General features: G+C 30.4%; 1 protein-coding gene across 3 annotated transcripts in view; it reads right to left on the reverse strand.

Annotated features, from left to right (window-relative positions):
- Nucleotides 1-17,181, reverse strand: part of LOC136977863 (steroid hormone receptor ERR1-like) — a 101,027-nt gene that overhangs the window by 52,065 nt on the left and 31,781 nt on the right. Inside the window, exon 1 of one of the 3 annotated variants that reach the window (XM_067273456.1) lies at nt 3,352-3,375. The exons of the other annotated variants lie outside the window; for them this stretch is intronic. The gene's annotated coding sequence lies outside the window, so the exon portion shown is untranslated. Of the gene's footprint in view, nt 1-3,351; nt 3,376-17,181 lie in introns of those variants that run through there. 3 annotated transcript variants of the gene reach the window in all.

Below are 17,181 nucleotides of genomic sequence, written 5' to 3' on the forward strand. Positions count from 1 at the left end.
AACAACCCCTGTCCCCAATTGATTCAGATTAACGACTCTCTACTGTAATTTCATTAAATTTCTCGGTGCAATCAATCGGTGAACGGGAGCGTTTATCCTTTTTTGTTACACGAGTATATTTGGAATACAGAAACTTGCAAGTTTTCTATTTTCCTAGAGGAAAAACTTGCAAATTTTTATAAATCTAACAAAATACGACTAATTAATCAAAAGTAACAATAAAGTAGCAATAAGTAGCATAATAGGATTTATTTAGATGTTCTCTAGTTCAAAAATATGTCATCAGGAATGCGATATCTCTGAGTAGGAAAAAAAAAAAACAAAAAAAAGCAATTGCTGCCAAATCTGATCTCTAATGATATCTAACTTTATCAGAAAATTCGTTGAGTCAATATTTATTGTTTCAAACAGAACTTAAGTAAATGGAAACGCATATGCAATCGATGGAAATAAACAATTTTAACCAAGAGCAAATTTTCAAGCAACATTTCAAGATATTGACGCTGCAGAGTATTTACCGTGAAAATATTTAACTGTTGAAACATTATCAGCTATAATGACAGCTGAAATAGATCTAAAATATACCTGTGGAGAATTTTAAAATGTATAAGTGAAAGTTGTGAACTTATGAATAAAATGTATTCAAATGAAAAATTTGTTTCAATAAATTAAAGACATAAGCAGCTAAATCAATTAACAAAAAAAAAAGATGCTAATTACGCTAAAGGCAATGTATTGCTTTTACTTTTTGAATGTTTGTTCACCTTAAGTATTTTAAAAAAATATTTGAACAGGATTCATTAAATAATATGCAGAGCTATAACAAGCAGCGCCAAAAGTTGTGCAGCAGTCTACAAGATGTTTTCCATTAGTTGAACGTGTGAATGATTCAAGAATTAGTGGTAGGGATCGATCGATCGATCGATCACTCTGAGGGAAGCAACTTGTATACATACTAATAGTATTGACAATAAGTGAGGTTCTATAATGAAACTCGTTTCAATTTTATCAGCATATTTTAAGGAAAATAAATACATTACTAGTTTGGGAAGCGTTGATATAGAGGAGGGATGTCAAACTGGTGGCCCCGATGTGATTTTTCGTGGTCCGTGGCCACGATGCTCTGAAATTAAATAAAACGGCTTACAGATCAAGATTAACTGATAAACATCTATCTACCATAATGAAGATTGTTGTGTCTTTGAATCCAGATATTGGAAAACTAGGGAGGAGGAAGATAGCGCTGGCAAGTTTCTGCTGAAAACAATTTTAGTTTTATAAATATGTACATTAAATAAATGTTTAAATAAAAGCAATAATATAGCAATTACATATTGTTGAGTTTAATTCACTAAACTACATGATGAGTGTTAATTGCCCTATCTATATTCTCGCATTCTCACTTCAAGTTATAATTTTAAGAAAATTTGTAAATGTGATGTGGCCCGCATGAATCTTACCAGTTGCATTAATGGCCCGTTGTTTAAATGAGTTTGACACACGTGATATAGAGGAACCAACAAAATCATTTCTAGATATTGCCTATAATTATTAAAATCATATTTATGTAAAACAACATTTAGTATTGTTACATCAGATATCACATTTGAGATGAAGTAAATGAAAGAAAACATTTCAAACTTTCAGCTTGTTTTAAACCTTGGTAACTGCAGATAATCTGATTCACTTCAAATACATGGAGAAGGTAAATGCTTTTAACTTGGCACGTAACATCCTGAGATATGTGCAAAACTCTCGAGCATAGTTGTATGGTATAAGCCAACTTCACCTAATGATTGTGGTTTCATTGAATAACGTAACAACGGTAAACTTATCTCTACTTGACAACCATGCATGCCACAATTCAACAAGTGTCAGTTATCTTTATAAACATAACAATAATATAATATATAAATGATTTAAATGCTATATTTTGATGATTAATAAATTGTTAAGGCACTATATCATTGTTTTGTATCATCATTTCTAAAAATTTTAAAAATATTAAAAAATATACTGAAGACTTTTTACATTTTTTATTCAATATAGTGCTATAAGGATGCACATTTAAATAAGTAAAGATTTCTAATTAATTTCGAATGTGTTTGAATTCTAATTTATTACTTTTTGTACTAAAAAAAAGTAATGACTTATAATTTTATTATAGTTCGAATGGTTAAATATTTTTGAGAACGTGTTTCGATTTTGAAATTTAAATATAATTGTAATCTAATTATAAGTTAGTGATGATGATAAAACAAAATCTGTAGCATCAAATATATAAGAACATTTCTGTATTTTAATCATATTTGAACGATGTAAAATTTTAATGTTTAACACACAAACTTCACAATTACAAGGCGTACTTCTTAACATTCAAACTGTGATACGCATACTATTAATGACGGGGGAACCCAGACACATCTAAAAACAAAAAAATATATATATATGAATTCCTTCAGAATATTTTCTGCTACAAAAAATGTGTTTATTTTAGACATGAAATGAAAATCTCCGAAGTTTAAAGGAGAAAAAAATCATTATATAATTTATGACTTAATTTTATGTATTTAGAAAATGAGACTGGATGTGTGTATAAAGCCAAGGATCCTTAAGTGGGACGAAATAGTTAAAAGTATGGGGGAGACATTGTAACGTTAGACAATTATCTAAACGAGACACCGGTTTTGTTTTACATCGATTTCTTGGTAACTAGTAAATTTTATTATCCTTTTTACATCACTAAAATAATTATATTAATTGATACAGTATATTTTATTGACACAATAAAACTCATTGTTTTCCGTTACATAATATTAAGCTTAACCCAGCGTAATATTACACTTATTACTCAAGAAAGTTGATGCATTATTTCCATAAAATTCTCTTTAATATTACTTACTATCAAATTATTATAGCATATAAACAAATTTCTATTTATGTCAATGAGATTTAAACATCTACTTGTATAATACCTCATGAATTAAGATATGAAAATGCAGATGTAATAATAAATTTATAAATTGTTTAGATACTAAATTTAATGGTAGTTTAAAATAATTTTCGTATGATAATTGTAATTGGGAAATATTAATGACACTTCCGTTATCAATTAATTCCGATAATTTAAAAATTTATATACCGCTACTATTTTAAGCACGAAATATTTTGCTGATAAGTGACGCAATAAGTCTTCCAAAGTTTAGTAGAAATAAATTAGTACTTAATTGATCTGTAAATTTAAAATATTAAAAACAGGAATCGATTTGAAACGAATCTGAAACAATATAAGTCACGAAAACGGAAAATTTTGACAGTTAACCTTGACCTTAAGATCAAATTTCGTCTAACCTGAATACACATGGAAACTTTCCAAAACGTTCTCTTAAATTGTCAGACTAATTTCTTCCTATTATGGGGACAAGGCCTCATTAATTGTTGCTCCTACAGAAAAAAAGATTCACTATATTTCATTAATACTACACAGTATTAATAAATTTGTAAGTTTTAAGATCGGGATATAGTGTGTAACTGAAAGTAACTGATTTATATGCTATTGTAAATCTACCCATTTCCCTCCCCCTCCAAATTTATCAGCATCATATTGATAAATTACATAAAAAGCTGTTTAACCAATGACACAATCGCTAATCGTATGAATGAATAAATTCGCCAAATTATACAACTGCATGAAAACAGAGAGAGAATTACGATGAAACCTGCTACTTCACAATATTGTTCTATTATTATTAGATCTTAATATATATATATATATATATATATATATTATTTATTTATATATTTATTTATAAACAAGTATTGTGAAGAGAATAAGCAGAACTAAAGATTAAAACGTTTAATAATTTAAATACAAAGATATATATATTTTTAGATTCTGAACAATCAAGTAATAAAACTGATTTAAAAAAAAAAAGACAATAAAATTGTTCGGTTGTAACTCCTTCCCCGAGAAAACTAACTTTTAACAATAAAATCTTGTTTGGAGATTAGTAATATCAAACAAGATTTTATTTTTATAAAATATATTGGCAAAATAGGAGCTTCTGAGAAGAGCTTTCTCTCTCACAGTTCGGATTATGTATTAGTTGTTTTCAGAGTCAAGGCCAATACAATCCTGTTTTGCAAGACGAAGTCATTCCACTCTACTTCCAACTTTCTTTGCTTCTTCAAAACCTATTTTCAGTTTGGATCAAAATCGTATGAGGGAGTAGGTGTTTCAAAAGCAAGTATTTGTGTACAGGTAGAGTAGGGAGTTTTTCGCACTCGCGCATCCGATCTATTATTAAACGTTTGAGTTGTGATCTTATTTCGGTTCTTTTTTGTTATCAATTCAATTCCTAATAGTAGAAAATACACAAGTTTTTAACGAAAAACGAGTATTATCGTAATCGTAATTTCAAATAACTTAATAATGTGTAAATTTTTCATAATATATTTCTAAAATAATTTAAATATCTTTAAATTTACTTTAAAAAGTAAAGATATACACAGAACTTCTGTTGGTGAAATTGATTTATATAGACTAATCAAATATATTCTGTAATGTGGAATATTGTCTATTTAGAAAGTAAACAGTATGAACTTATCAATAACGTACAGATAAATTTAACTAATCAGTAATGATGAATGATAAATTTTTTCTGTTAGAGATAGAGGGGGATACAGAATTAATTCTGCAGATAGCTATTTTCATAATGTATTTTTTATCTCTCTCCCTACAGTTTAATAGTTTTCAAAAATGTGTGTGTTATTATTGAATTATTTAATATTTTTCAAATAAGAAAGTAATCTTAAATTGAAAAATAAATATATAATACCATGTAAGGAGAACTTAAAAATAAAACAACAATAAACTTTCTTTTATAAATACTAATTAAAATATTTATGCTATTATACAAAGTAATATAATTTCCCTAATTCTAAACCTTTTTACTCCTGTACCTTTTACATCAGTTGTAATTTCATAATGCTCAACCTTTAAGACATAAAACTTGATTTCAAGTATTATATTTATAAATATAAAATTTAATAATGAAGTACATTATTGTTTTGATTAAAACTTTTATTATTAATATATTTGGGTGTATTAACACTAAATAATAAATAAATATATATGAATATCAAATATTAATGTTGATTCATCCTATAAACAGAAAATTTTCTACAGTAATATTTAACCAATTATGAACATTATAACATTACAAATTGAGAAAAATCAAAAGAATACATAATCTTTCAATAATAAAATTATTCAAAACAATTAATTTAGATTACTAAAAGAAAACTTTTAAAACTAAAATAAGTAAGAAATGAAGTGTTTCAATTAAAAACTATTTGCAATATGTCATATAATATTCATCTTACCATCAAATCACATAATTTTAAGCATGAATGTTTCTTAGTTTATTACATATTGTTAGGTATTCTGTGTAATATGTATTTCACTTATTAACACAAAAACTACAGAAATAATATAGTCAAATAAAAAATTGATTTTAGGTATAATTTTCCTTTCAGCATTTAAAATGAAACAAATATAAATGAGAAAAACATTTTCTTCTTTTAATATTAAATATTGGATTAAGACATTTCTGAGTGTGTTTATAATTTAATATTGAATTTTTACACTTTTTAATTAATAAACTTTGTATACCTAGGATCTTGTATCATCAAACAACTCTATATACTCAGGACTGCCCACTCTACCCTTAGGTAGCCCTTCCTTTTGCCCTTATTTTTCTTTTGAACAAATGAAATATGTAGAATATTTCTTTATTGATAAAAAACAGTCTTAAATTTTATTTTCAGTCACTTTATTCTGCTAGTAAAAATAACATTAAGTAAAGGTTTTTTTCTTCAAATAGTGAGACTAATGATCTTTATTTCATCTTCCTTAATTATCCACAATGAACAGAGACCAAGATTAAAACAATTCACTTTATTCACTAATTTAACTATGCATTTTGGATTGGTAAGTATTATCCAATCCCTATTCAGGGTCACGGCTTCAGTGTCTAAGGTTTTGGGTCTCTCTTCTTCTGTTTATTAAGGATAATTAAGAAAGACATGATAAAGATCACTAGTCTCAGTATTAGAAGAAAAAACCTTTACTTATAATTATATCCATTCTATTTTAATAATTTTATTAAACAGTTTAAAAATAACATTAATTTACAGAAGTAGAACCACTAAGGTCCCCTAAGTTTCTCTGAAACAAGAGAAAAGTTCCTCTCCTCTCGATGACCATGACTGATTTTGTATAATCAAATGAGCAATCATTATTGTGACATTAAAAATTGCAGCCTGGCATTGTGAGTGTCATATTTTTAACTTATTTCGTTTAAAATATATGCTCTCCACCTCAAATTAGTATTGTAGTGTCTTGCCCCTGTACATCATACTTTTCCTTTAATAATAGATTGTGATGGTCATCTATCTAACTGCTTTCAGGGAAAAATTTTTGAATTGAAATAACACGACTTCCAGTTTGCATCAAATGTTCATATATAGTTAATTGGGGCCTTCTGCTCCTAAGATTTCCATATCTGGACTCATCTTTCATCTATCCAATTCTGTTCTTGAGATTAAGGAAAGACAAACAAGACAGTCAACAGTAGGAATTTATAGGTTTACAATTTTCTCAAATTGCAGCCCAATAAAGTCAAAACATGTTGAACAGAATACAACTCAAATATTTAGAATGTACCAATTACAGAATCCTACCAGATAAAATCTTACTGGATACTGCACACACTATTTTAAGAATTTTGATTCAGATACACTTTTAGCTGTAGCTAAAACTTGTCATATTTTAAATTACAGGTAGCATACCAAAACAGGATCTTATCATTCATCCTAGTTTCCTATCAAAGGAAATGATATGTAGTGTTCACTTTAACATTTTTCCAGGCAGAAAAGAGGTCTCTCAGCATTGCACAAGTATATGCTTATGATTCTTGTTCCACTCCCATGTTTACAATAAAATAAATTAATTCATTCAAAAAAAGGTCATGTTTACATTGAATGGTAGTTCCATAGCAATACATATATTTTTCCCTATCTCCAAATGTAAAGGTAACTAATAGAAATCATTTTAGCATAACATGCAAATAATCTCTGATTGTAAAGGATAAAAAAACCAACATCGTATAAAATTATATAACAGTTAGCTTTATTTTGATATAGTATATGTTCAAAACATCTTGGACTTTGTGTAGCTGGAAAGCATTTAGGGAATCTACTTACTTGCTTCTAATGCAGTTCACTTGTTTCCTCAAAGTATAATCATTTCATGGGACAGTATATGGTGATAAGCCTCAAAAAGATTACTTCATCTAAGCTAACACTTTTTTGGCCAGTCTGGCATTTTTAATAGACCCCGTGTAAAAGTCAACCCTAGTATTTCACATACAATAGGTCAACATTTGCCGGAATTTTTTCATTGAGAACAAACATGATAATTAAATATAAAAATTCATGTAATTCCAGTTTCATAATTTTAAAAAACTGTTACAGAAAATAGACTGCTTTTTTCTGCAACTTTTACTATCATACCTGAAGTATGGAAGCTGATTAGAATTTAAATCTACTTCTGAAGTCATACTTCAATTCCCTTGGCATGATAAATTACTGCATTGCTTCCTAGCTGGAAGAATATCCTGTGTTATTAAAAAATGAATAGCTGCATCTTTACTTGTAAAGAAATCACTTGATTATTTTATTTTCATGTGGATAAAAAAATTTTAAAATTTTGCTATAGAAAACGGGCCCCAACTTAGGGGGTCCGTTTTCCATAGGAGCACCAAATTGGTAATATAACTGTAATTCATTGTGTTTTTGTTTTTATTCATTTAGAGATTGGTTGGGCTTCTGCTACTGATTTGGTACTTTGGATTCTAGGTTGAATTTCAGCCTCTTAAAAGTAGTATCCATGTAAAAAAACATAAATTTTACCTTAAAAAATGGCCTAAAAAATTAGACTTTTACATGAATATATACAGTAGTTCAAACTAATTTAGGCATGTTTTTTATAAGCAAAAAACAATAAATGCAATATAAATGAAGGAAAAGTGATAGTTATACACATTATCCTGATATTCTTATTTGCATGCTGTTTTCAATAAACTGCCACCCTCACCTTTTCACCATGGTCTGAAAACCAACAGTAACAATTTAAAGGTTGATTGCAACAGGTTAATAAAACTATTACATATAAATATCTAAGATTTTTATCATATTTGGAATCAATTAAAAAACTCAAAACATCATGAATATAAGTAACATAAAATTATGTATTTATTTAAATAATAAATTTAAAACAGTTGAACATGTTAACCACTAGGAAAAAATAAGGCATTGCAAGGAGGACAATTATAAAACAAGTGGACAAAATTTTATTACTAGAATTAAATCACATTTAGAGTATGTGTTCAATATAGGATCCTTCTCTGTTGACAAGTTGCAATTGTAAAACTTATCTGCTGCATGTAACGTTTCAGGAGGAATCTGAGAGACATGCTGCACCGTATTGGCCTTCAACTCCAGGATGGATTGCATATACCTGATAAACAATTTATCAAATATCCCAACAACTAGAAACATACATTTTCAACTTAACAATGTCAAATTTTCTGTTGTTGGTAAAAATTTCAACTAGTTTTCTCACCATAAATCTCTTCCCCACGATCTGCATCGCATATGTACAGTTTCATTCAATTTGGTTCAGTAGATGTGTCTGAGTACTGTTAGTTTCATTCTAATCACTCTGTATATTTATATATATCCTACATTGATGTATTAATACAAATAAAGAAGTCAGAATCAAACTGTGGACTGACAGCTATATTCACCAACAGAGTTGAGAGTTGAAATTAAAATTTACCAATGTTTATAAAACTGTTTACTAATCATAATTTATAATTTCAGGAATATAAGAAAAAATTTTCTTGTACTTTCTTTAAATATTTTTTTCAAGCATCTTTGATAATACTTTTTTTTGTCTGAGGATATATTGAAAAATGAAATTTGAATATACTTTATACAGTAGTTTAATGTTTATTATTAACAAAACAGAAGAGATCCATAAAAATTTCTGATGTTATGAACAGTATTCAATAAATAAGTAATTATAAATTTTATCATTTATTATGTTTGAATGAAGGAAGTAAATATCTTTATTCCTAAATAGCAAATAGCTAGCCAATTAACAGATTGATCTAATAATGTGAACATATTATATCCTTTTTATGACACATTTTAGACAAAAGCAAATTACTAGACTATAGAAAAAAATTTATACATTTCATTTAAATTTTAATGGTAATTCTTAATAAATTTTAGAATGTGAGGAAGGTAAGAAAGTGAAATGGAAATAATTTATTTGTAAACAAACTTCTTTATAAATTATTCAGATAATATGCTACACACTTTATATGATGATGATTCCTTTATTGAATCTAATCAAAAAGTCAAAAGATCAATTTTTGATATGATAATATACAATATTAATCAAGAAAACCCTATTTAAAGAAATACTATTTCATATTATTTAGAAATATTCATTAATGTTTTTTGCAGTTAATGGAATATTCAAGCAATATCTAATTAAAAATTGAATAAACTGGAAATTTTTAAAATCCATTTACAAGATGACTCAACATAAAGACAAATCATTATTATTTTTTACATTAAAAAAATTGTTTAAAATTATTACAAGCAGAATTTATGAGAAATATACAAATATTCTTATACATTAAATATTACATATAGTAAATTTATTATAATTTTTGTTAACATTTCATACATATATCAAATTTCATTTATTTTTGTGTTTCATCTTTATATTATATATGAAATTGTAACTAGGTTCCGGTAGAGAAACTTCACTGATTTCGGCATTAAACTATTTCTTTTTTATTATCACTAGCACTTTCGACGAGTTTATAATCGTCGTCTTCAGGTGAAACGAATTATTTTTAAAAAAAAGAGGGATGATTCCGAGGATAGAAAAATCCTTTTTAGCCAAGCTAATCAGGAACAAACGTAAGTGCCTCGCGGAGGCAGAACTACAAAAGTATGAGATGCATCTACAATTCTCTAAACGTGTGACCCTTCTACGCTATATGTTCAACTAGGAAAAATATAGTGTGTAGCATCTAATTCTACGCAGGCGATAAGAAAGAAGTTGAGCAAAAAAATTCAGTGGTTAATGTGCTCATCACGCACACAAGAAAGGGTGCTAGCAACCACTCCATATTACAATTATGCAGAAGAGGATGTGCCTGTCGAAGTGCACAATGTCCTACAAAGGGGACCCAAGTACATTTCTCCCCCCAACAACACCGACCTTAACCGTTTAGTGCCAGCTGCTTTAGCAGCATTGAAGTCCTGCCAGACAGCAACCAAGCATTCACAAATGGAGTTAGAAATCGTCACAAAACTTGCGGCGGTGAAGCAAATATCTGGTGCGCCTAAGCGTTACATGAACCAAAAAGTAGTAACGCAATTCCTAGCTAGGAATGACTTGAGGCTATTAATTTCTGACAAGGACAAATGATTTGTTCTGTGCAGGGAGGATGATTTTATTACTAGAGCCAATGAGTTCATATCACAATCATACTCGCAGGTAATAAATGACGACCCGACGCCAACAGTACTGCAAAGAGCAAGAAAAATAATAGCATTACCAGGAGTAGCCTCGACCCTAACTGCGTGCCTCGATCCTCCCACAAACGTAGCATGCTCTAGACTATTTTTCCAACCAAAAACGCACAAAACAAACTGGCCGTTACGTCCACTGGTAAATAAGAGATCACATCCTACATGTTACCTAAAAAAGGCGCTCGCAAAGTTCTTGCGTGAACTCCTTCCAGATTCACCGTACGTTACCCCATCATCTGTGGCTGCCAAGTCCGCCATTGTTTCCAGCATAAGTAGAACGCACCAATGCTCCTATACTCTTTACAAATTGGATGTGGTGTCATTAAACCCATCTGTGCCTGTCTTCGAGGCTGTAATGCTTGCCAACGCCTTGATCATCAGAAAAGGTTTTAACATACAACAGGTGCTAGACATACGTGACACCCTAACTTTCATCACCGAGCACAACTATTTCCTTTTCAACAAGAACATCTACTTGCAAAAGCGAGGAGTTCCTATGGGCTCCCCACTATCTGCAGTCATAGCTGAGCTCATTATGAGAGAAATCGAGCGTAGAGTCTTCCACTCCCCTCTTGCCATCAGTTATCCGTCACTGTATCTGCACTATGTCGACGATATCTTAATAATATGGGAGAATACAGAGGAGGAATTTTTCAAATTTGTGCAGCAACTAGCAAGCATATACCCCACGATCAGTTTCACCTGGGAGAAAGAGCAGGATGAATCAATACCATTCTTGGATTTGTGCATAAAAAAGTCAGTTGAGGGGCCGCAGTTTGCAGTTCATCACAAATCTAACGAGTTACCGTCTATTATCCCAGCAGATGCTTTCCAACCGTCGAGATATATCAATGCCTCCATTGCTGCACTTGTTAGAAGGGCGCTATTACTTCCGTCGATGCAGATAGCAATAAAAAGTGAATTAGACATCGTCAGAGTGGCGGTATCTCGTGCAGGATTCACGCGTGGCAAATATGAGCATGTACTCCGCAAGGTAAAGAAGTCCCTATTCTCACGTACCACGCTGCATGAAAAAGAAAAAACATCCACGATCCAGATTCCGTTTCCGTATCTCGGACCACCCTCTATACGCATCAGTCATATCTTTCAGCGGTACAACTACAATCTACCTATAACCCCTCTACCAAACCTACGTAGGTGCATCTGTAATGATCATGACAAGCTAACCACTTTAGAAAAATCAGGAGTCTACGCAATACACCTAGAAAATCCGGAAACAGGAGCTAGCACAAGATATATAGGAGCAACAACAAGAATGCTCGCCTCCCGTCTAGCAGAGCATCAGGATGATGTAGCCAAGGGAAAATATACTACAGAGCTCGCTAAAAAAGTTCTCAAGCAAGGCTACAACCCCCTGTGGTCCAAAACGGAAATAATAAAATGTTGCAACAATCGAAGGCTTGTACTCATCTGGGAAGCGCTACTCACAGCTACTACGGAAGCATGTAATGTCCCCACTCTAGATCTACCCGGAGTGTGGGTAGCATTATATCAGCGCTTAAACAACGAAACGCTCCTAACATCGTATCGCCATTGCGGTGTCAATTCCACGCATGCGCCGCCCGCACCGTAGATTTAAGAATTCGAACATGCCAACATCTTTTTGCACGTTCGTAACGGAATTACCGGATGCCTGTTTTTGAATTCAAAAATTCTGTTCTCCTTAGAACATTCTGCACGTTTGTTTTTAAAAATAATTCGTTTCACCTGAAGACGACGATTATAAACTCGTCGAAAGTGCTAGTGATAATAAAAAAGAAATAGTTTAACGCCGAAATCAGTGAAGTTTCTCTACCGGAACCCAGTTAAAACTTGGCATGAGTTCTCAACTTTATTTTACTTAATGAAATTGTAAATTAAAACTTTATAAACTTGAGGAATTATTTATTGTAACATCATCAAAATAATAAATAAATTAAAAATATGATTAAAAATTGCAGCCCGGCATTGTGACATGACATCATCACAATGCTGGGCTGCAACTTTTAATCATATTTTTAATTTATTTAATTTAAAATATATGCTCTCCACCTCAAATTAGTACTGTAGTGTCTTTCCCCTGTACATCATACTTTTCTGTTGGCAATGGAATTGTGTTGGTAATCTAACTAATTACTTTCAGGGAAAATTTTTGGATTGAAATAATGTGACTTTCAGCTTGCATTGGAAGTTCATATATAGTTAATTGGGGCCTCCTGCTCCTAAGCCTTCCAAATCTGGTCTTCAACTTCATTTATCTAACAGTGTTCTCGAAATTAAGGAAAGACAGACATACGGACAGATGACAGTGGGAATTTATGGGTCTACAATTTTTTTCAAATTGCAGCCCAATAAATTAACTCCCAATCCAATAATTACTAAAAATTGAATTTCTTCAAATTGTAAATTTTAATTTGATGATAATTCATACATTTATAATCAATTTAATTCACATTTGGATTGCCAACTGCCTCCATTGAGTACAGTTTTAATTGTTTGTTCGATTTTACTTATTATCTCTGAAATATTACTGGTAGATAATGTTCCAACATTTTATTTTCTTATTCTAAAATAATAATTTTATCTTTATACTTAGTAACCAGAGTAACAGAATGAGTAAGACACTACTATTTAATCAGAGTCAACAAGCAAATAAAATTTAGGGACTTGATTAGGGTGGCATTGTGCAATAATAATTCTAACTTTGAATTTAAAACCATATTTTTTGTCTTTTTAATGTTTTATAATCTACAATTATTCAACAAATATATATAACAAACTACTTTGTTATAAATATCCTCTATTGTACAATGTGTGTGTAATGTCCTCTTTTGTACAAGTTGGAACTCTAATTCTATATGAATTAATAAACTATTTAAACATTGACATTTAATTTAAAGTATACCTAATCAGGGTGCACAACTGCCTCATGATTATTATCTAAAAAGTATAAAATGTTTTCTTAAAAAGCTGTCTTATAGTTATCACAAAGTGAAAAATCTTTTCTTAAATAAAAATTTTAAAAAATCCAAGACAAACTTAAGGACTTAATACAAAATATTTTGAAGTCTTCTAAGCATCCATTCACAACCATCAGAATACAGTTAACATTAGTGGTGTTGGCTTTTCTTTACACACTCTTCTCCGTCTACATTTATACAGTATTATACAAATTGTTTTTAAGTCTCTCTGTCATTGAATTCTTGTAAAAGTTTCTTTGTTAAATAAAAATTAAAAATCCAAGAAAAATACATTGGAAAAATTACAAAACTAAAGACTAAACCAAGCAAAGAGACTAAAAGATTTTTGCTTGATTTAATCAAGAAATTATCTCTTGAAATTTTTAACTCTTTCCAAATGGTCTATATAATAAAATGATTAAATCATATAATTCTCCAAGCTCAAATTATCAATTAATAATTAAATGATACCGTACAATATGAATCCAGTGGTATCATTTGATGATTAAAAATCTCCATGAAAATTCACTAACAGATACTTAATGCAATATTAAAAAATATTATCATCTTAAAAATATATATCTTTTGTTATGCATATATTAAACACTAAAAATGTTAAAAGAAGCATTAACAGATTCAAAAGACAAAAGCTTTAAATATAAAAATTTATTTACTAATTTGAAAATCGTTAAAGTTTAATGTTTTCTATTATGGTCTTTGTCATCTAAAATTAAAGCTATGGAGTCAGTAAGAAATGCTTTGACTTACACTCCAACTCTGATTCTTCATTTTATCCTCCTCACAGTTGTGTTCACCAATAAAGAGTTCACAGTTAAAGTCAATCAATCAGCATTCATTTTACTTTAAGTATGCGAGTTCTGATTGGTAAATTTGACTTTAACTTCAATTCTTTGTTGGTTAATACAATTATCAGTCCTCACCTCAATTTTGATTTTTTTATTTATATATCAATATAGGATATAAATACTAAATATACTAATTATATTCTTTTTATAATCAATTGAATGCATGTAACATATAAGGCATTTCATCACTGTCAATGTGAATCATCAGATTATTTTATAGAACCATAACCTGTTAAAGTTCAGAATTGATCCATTTTTACTGACTCCAACTCTAACTTCAATAACTAAAGAATTGCTTTCAACTGCTGAAACAAGCAGTTCTGCTTGCTTTTAAAGATGAAATTACAACATATGCCAGGTACATGGATGACATCCTGATTATATGGAAATAAAAACCAGATGCAACAGCCTTCCTAAGGATATATGAAGCGTGCAATGCCATAAGGTTGTAAATGCCAAAAAACAAATTTTTCAGGAGAGAGAAAAAACACTTTTTCTAATGAACAAACTTTAATCAAATGCTAGAAAAATTATTTTAATAATTTATAGTTTGGAATAAAACATTGGGTTTAATTTCAAACACCTATGAATAATAGTAAGGAAAGAAAAAAAGTTTAAAAACAGGGTTAGAGCCATAACGTTGTAAATGCCAAAATTGTGCAAGTGCATAAAGTTGTAAATGCCAAAAACGATTGCAGTCATAAAATTAATGTTTCTACAGCTGAAAAACAGTTTTGAATACCAAAAACTTACATTTAAATTATTAAACACAATTTACAAATTCAATATCAATTTTAACATTAAAAACTGACAATAATCTATTAATGACTTGAACTGGGCTGTAATCTTTATCAATAAGGTATTAATTTAGTGTAATAAAAGTTAAAACATATTTAAAAACTTCAAATTTGAAAGATTAATGGAAGTCCAAATATCATTTTGAAATATCAAATAATAAAGTGACAGGTTAACTATTAATAAACTGGCATTTAGTTATCCGGTTCTGCTAGCATCTCCTTGAAATAGGTTTGTGTTATTGGATTTAAAAATGGTATCATTTTACCAATGTCAGGTTTCTTCTTTTGAGGAATCCCAAAATGGGAGCGAGCAAGAGGAAGTGAAAGATTTTTGAAATCATCAATGCTAACTCCATCTTTCATGAAATTTCTCAAATACGATGCAGGTAAAAGGGTTTTTGGTCCCTGCACTTTTAATGATGTCCACAAGATTCTTTAGTGTGTAGGCTTTGCATTTTTTCCTCCGTTTTTCAATTAGAGCAAAGTCTCGATCACAGCTGAGAAATGTGTGACCCTTTACAGGGTATTTGTGTGTTATTTCTGAAAATACATTATTGGCCAATAACACCAGATACATGGCTATCACGTATTGATTTTTGTTTTGACCAACACAATTGTCTGTCCACAAAGTCAGCTTCTTTCGGTCACCAATAGCAGCCTCAGTAGTAATATAATGGTATATACAGGATGATATTTCCAAAGACTCCTCTTCCTCCAAAATTCTCACTCCACAAACACATGCATCCTTTCTCTTTAATTGAATCGTGAATTCCAAGTTGTAGCATGCCAATTGTTGAGCATAATACATTTCAGTGTGTGTTAATTGGTATATACATTTGCTGCTGCAAGTCAAAAGATATAACATACAAATCTGAGGTTTTAGCATTTTTTGTGTCATCAGACATGTCTTTTGTGGTTACTTCAGCTCTGTAATGATGTAATTCCAGTTCTGTTTTTGCTGATGCATCACCAGCTTTTATTCGTACATCAAGGCGGTCACAAGTTGAGCAAGTGTCCATGCGAGGTCTTTGAAAAGACAGATTGAATTTGGTCAGGAAAATTTCATTGTACCATTGTCGAGTAACTGGGGCTTTGCTCCCAGCATACTGTTGACAATATTTCTCAAGGAAGGCTCTATACATTCTGCTAACATTGAGATCAGGTGATAAGTACATTTTATCTGTACTTTTGGCTCGAGCATAATGACTTTCTTCACTTGGAAAACTCTTAATGTGCTCAATTATTTTTTCCGTCCACAACTGCTTTTCAGTACATTTTCGCTGGCCTCCTCTTTGATCAGTAGCATCCATTTTTCCTTCCAAAATCTTTTCTCTAATCAACTGAATTCTTCTTGCAGTAACCCCGAATGTATTACACAAAGTCTTAAGACAAACTCTTATTTCACTTCCACCGGGAAGAAGCAAATGATAACTGAAAGAGTGTTGCCTTCTACTTCCAGAAGGATGGTGGTACTTCCCATATTGTCTCCTTTTTATCATCTAGGGATGAACAAGTCTTTGAAGATAACTCTGTTGCTTATTGTAGTCAGCCAGTTCATAAAATTGTTGGAAGAGTTCCTGACGGTAAGCCAACGTTACGTTTTTGCAAGCGAAGGAACACTTGCATGTCACCTGTAACGTAAACAAAAAGTTTGACAAACTTGTTGGAAACAGTCATATACAAGTTGTTCACCCATTCATTGACACAATAACTATCCATATCTTGCAAATCTCAAATCTACGTCTATATTTTTGAAGTATTAAGTCTTTTACTTACCCCTGTTGGTGGATCCTTTCTCGGATTAACTTTCTGTGATATGGGAGAAATGTACTCTAAGCCACTATTTTTTTGTTTCTTTCGAATGTTCTTCTTCCATTT

The sequence above is a fragment of the Centruroides vittatus genome, unplaced genomic scaffold (assembly GCF_030686945.1).
Source record: "Centruroides vittatus isolate TY-2023 unplaced genomic scaffold, ASM3068694v2 contig_480, whole genome shotgun sequence".
Classification (NCBI taxonomy): domain Eukaryota; kingdom Metazoa; phylum Arthropoda; class Arachnida; order Scorpiones; family Buthidae; genus Centruroides; species Centruroides vittatus.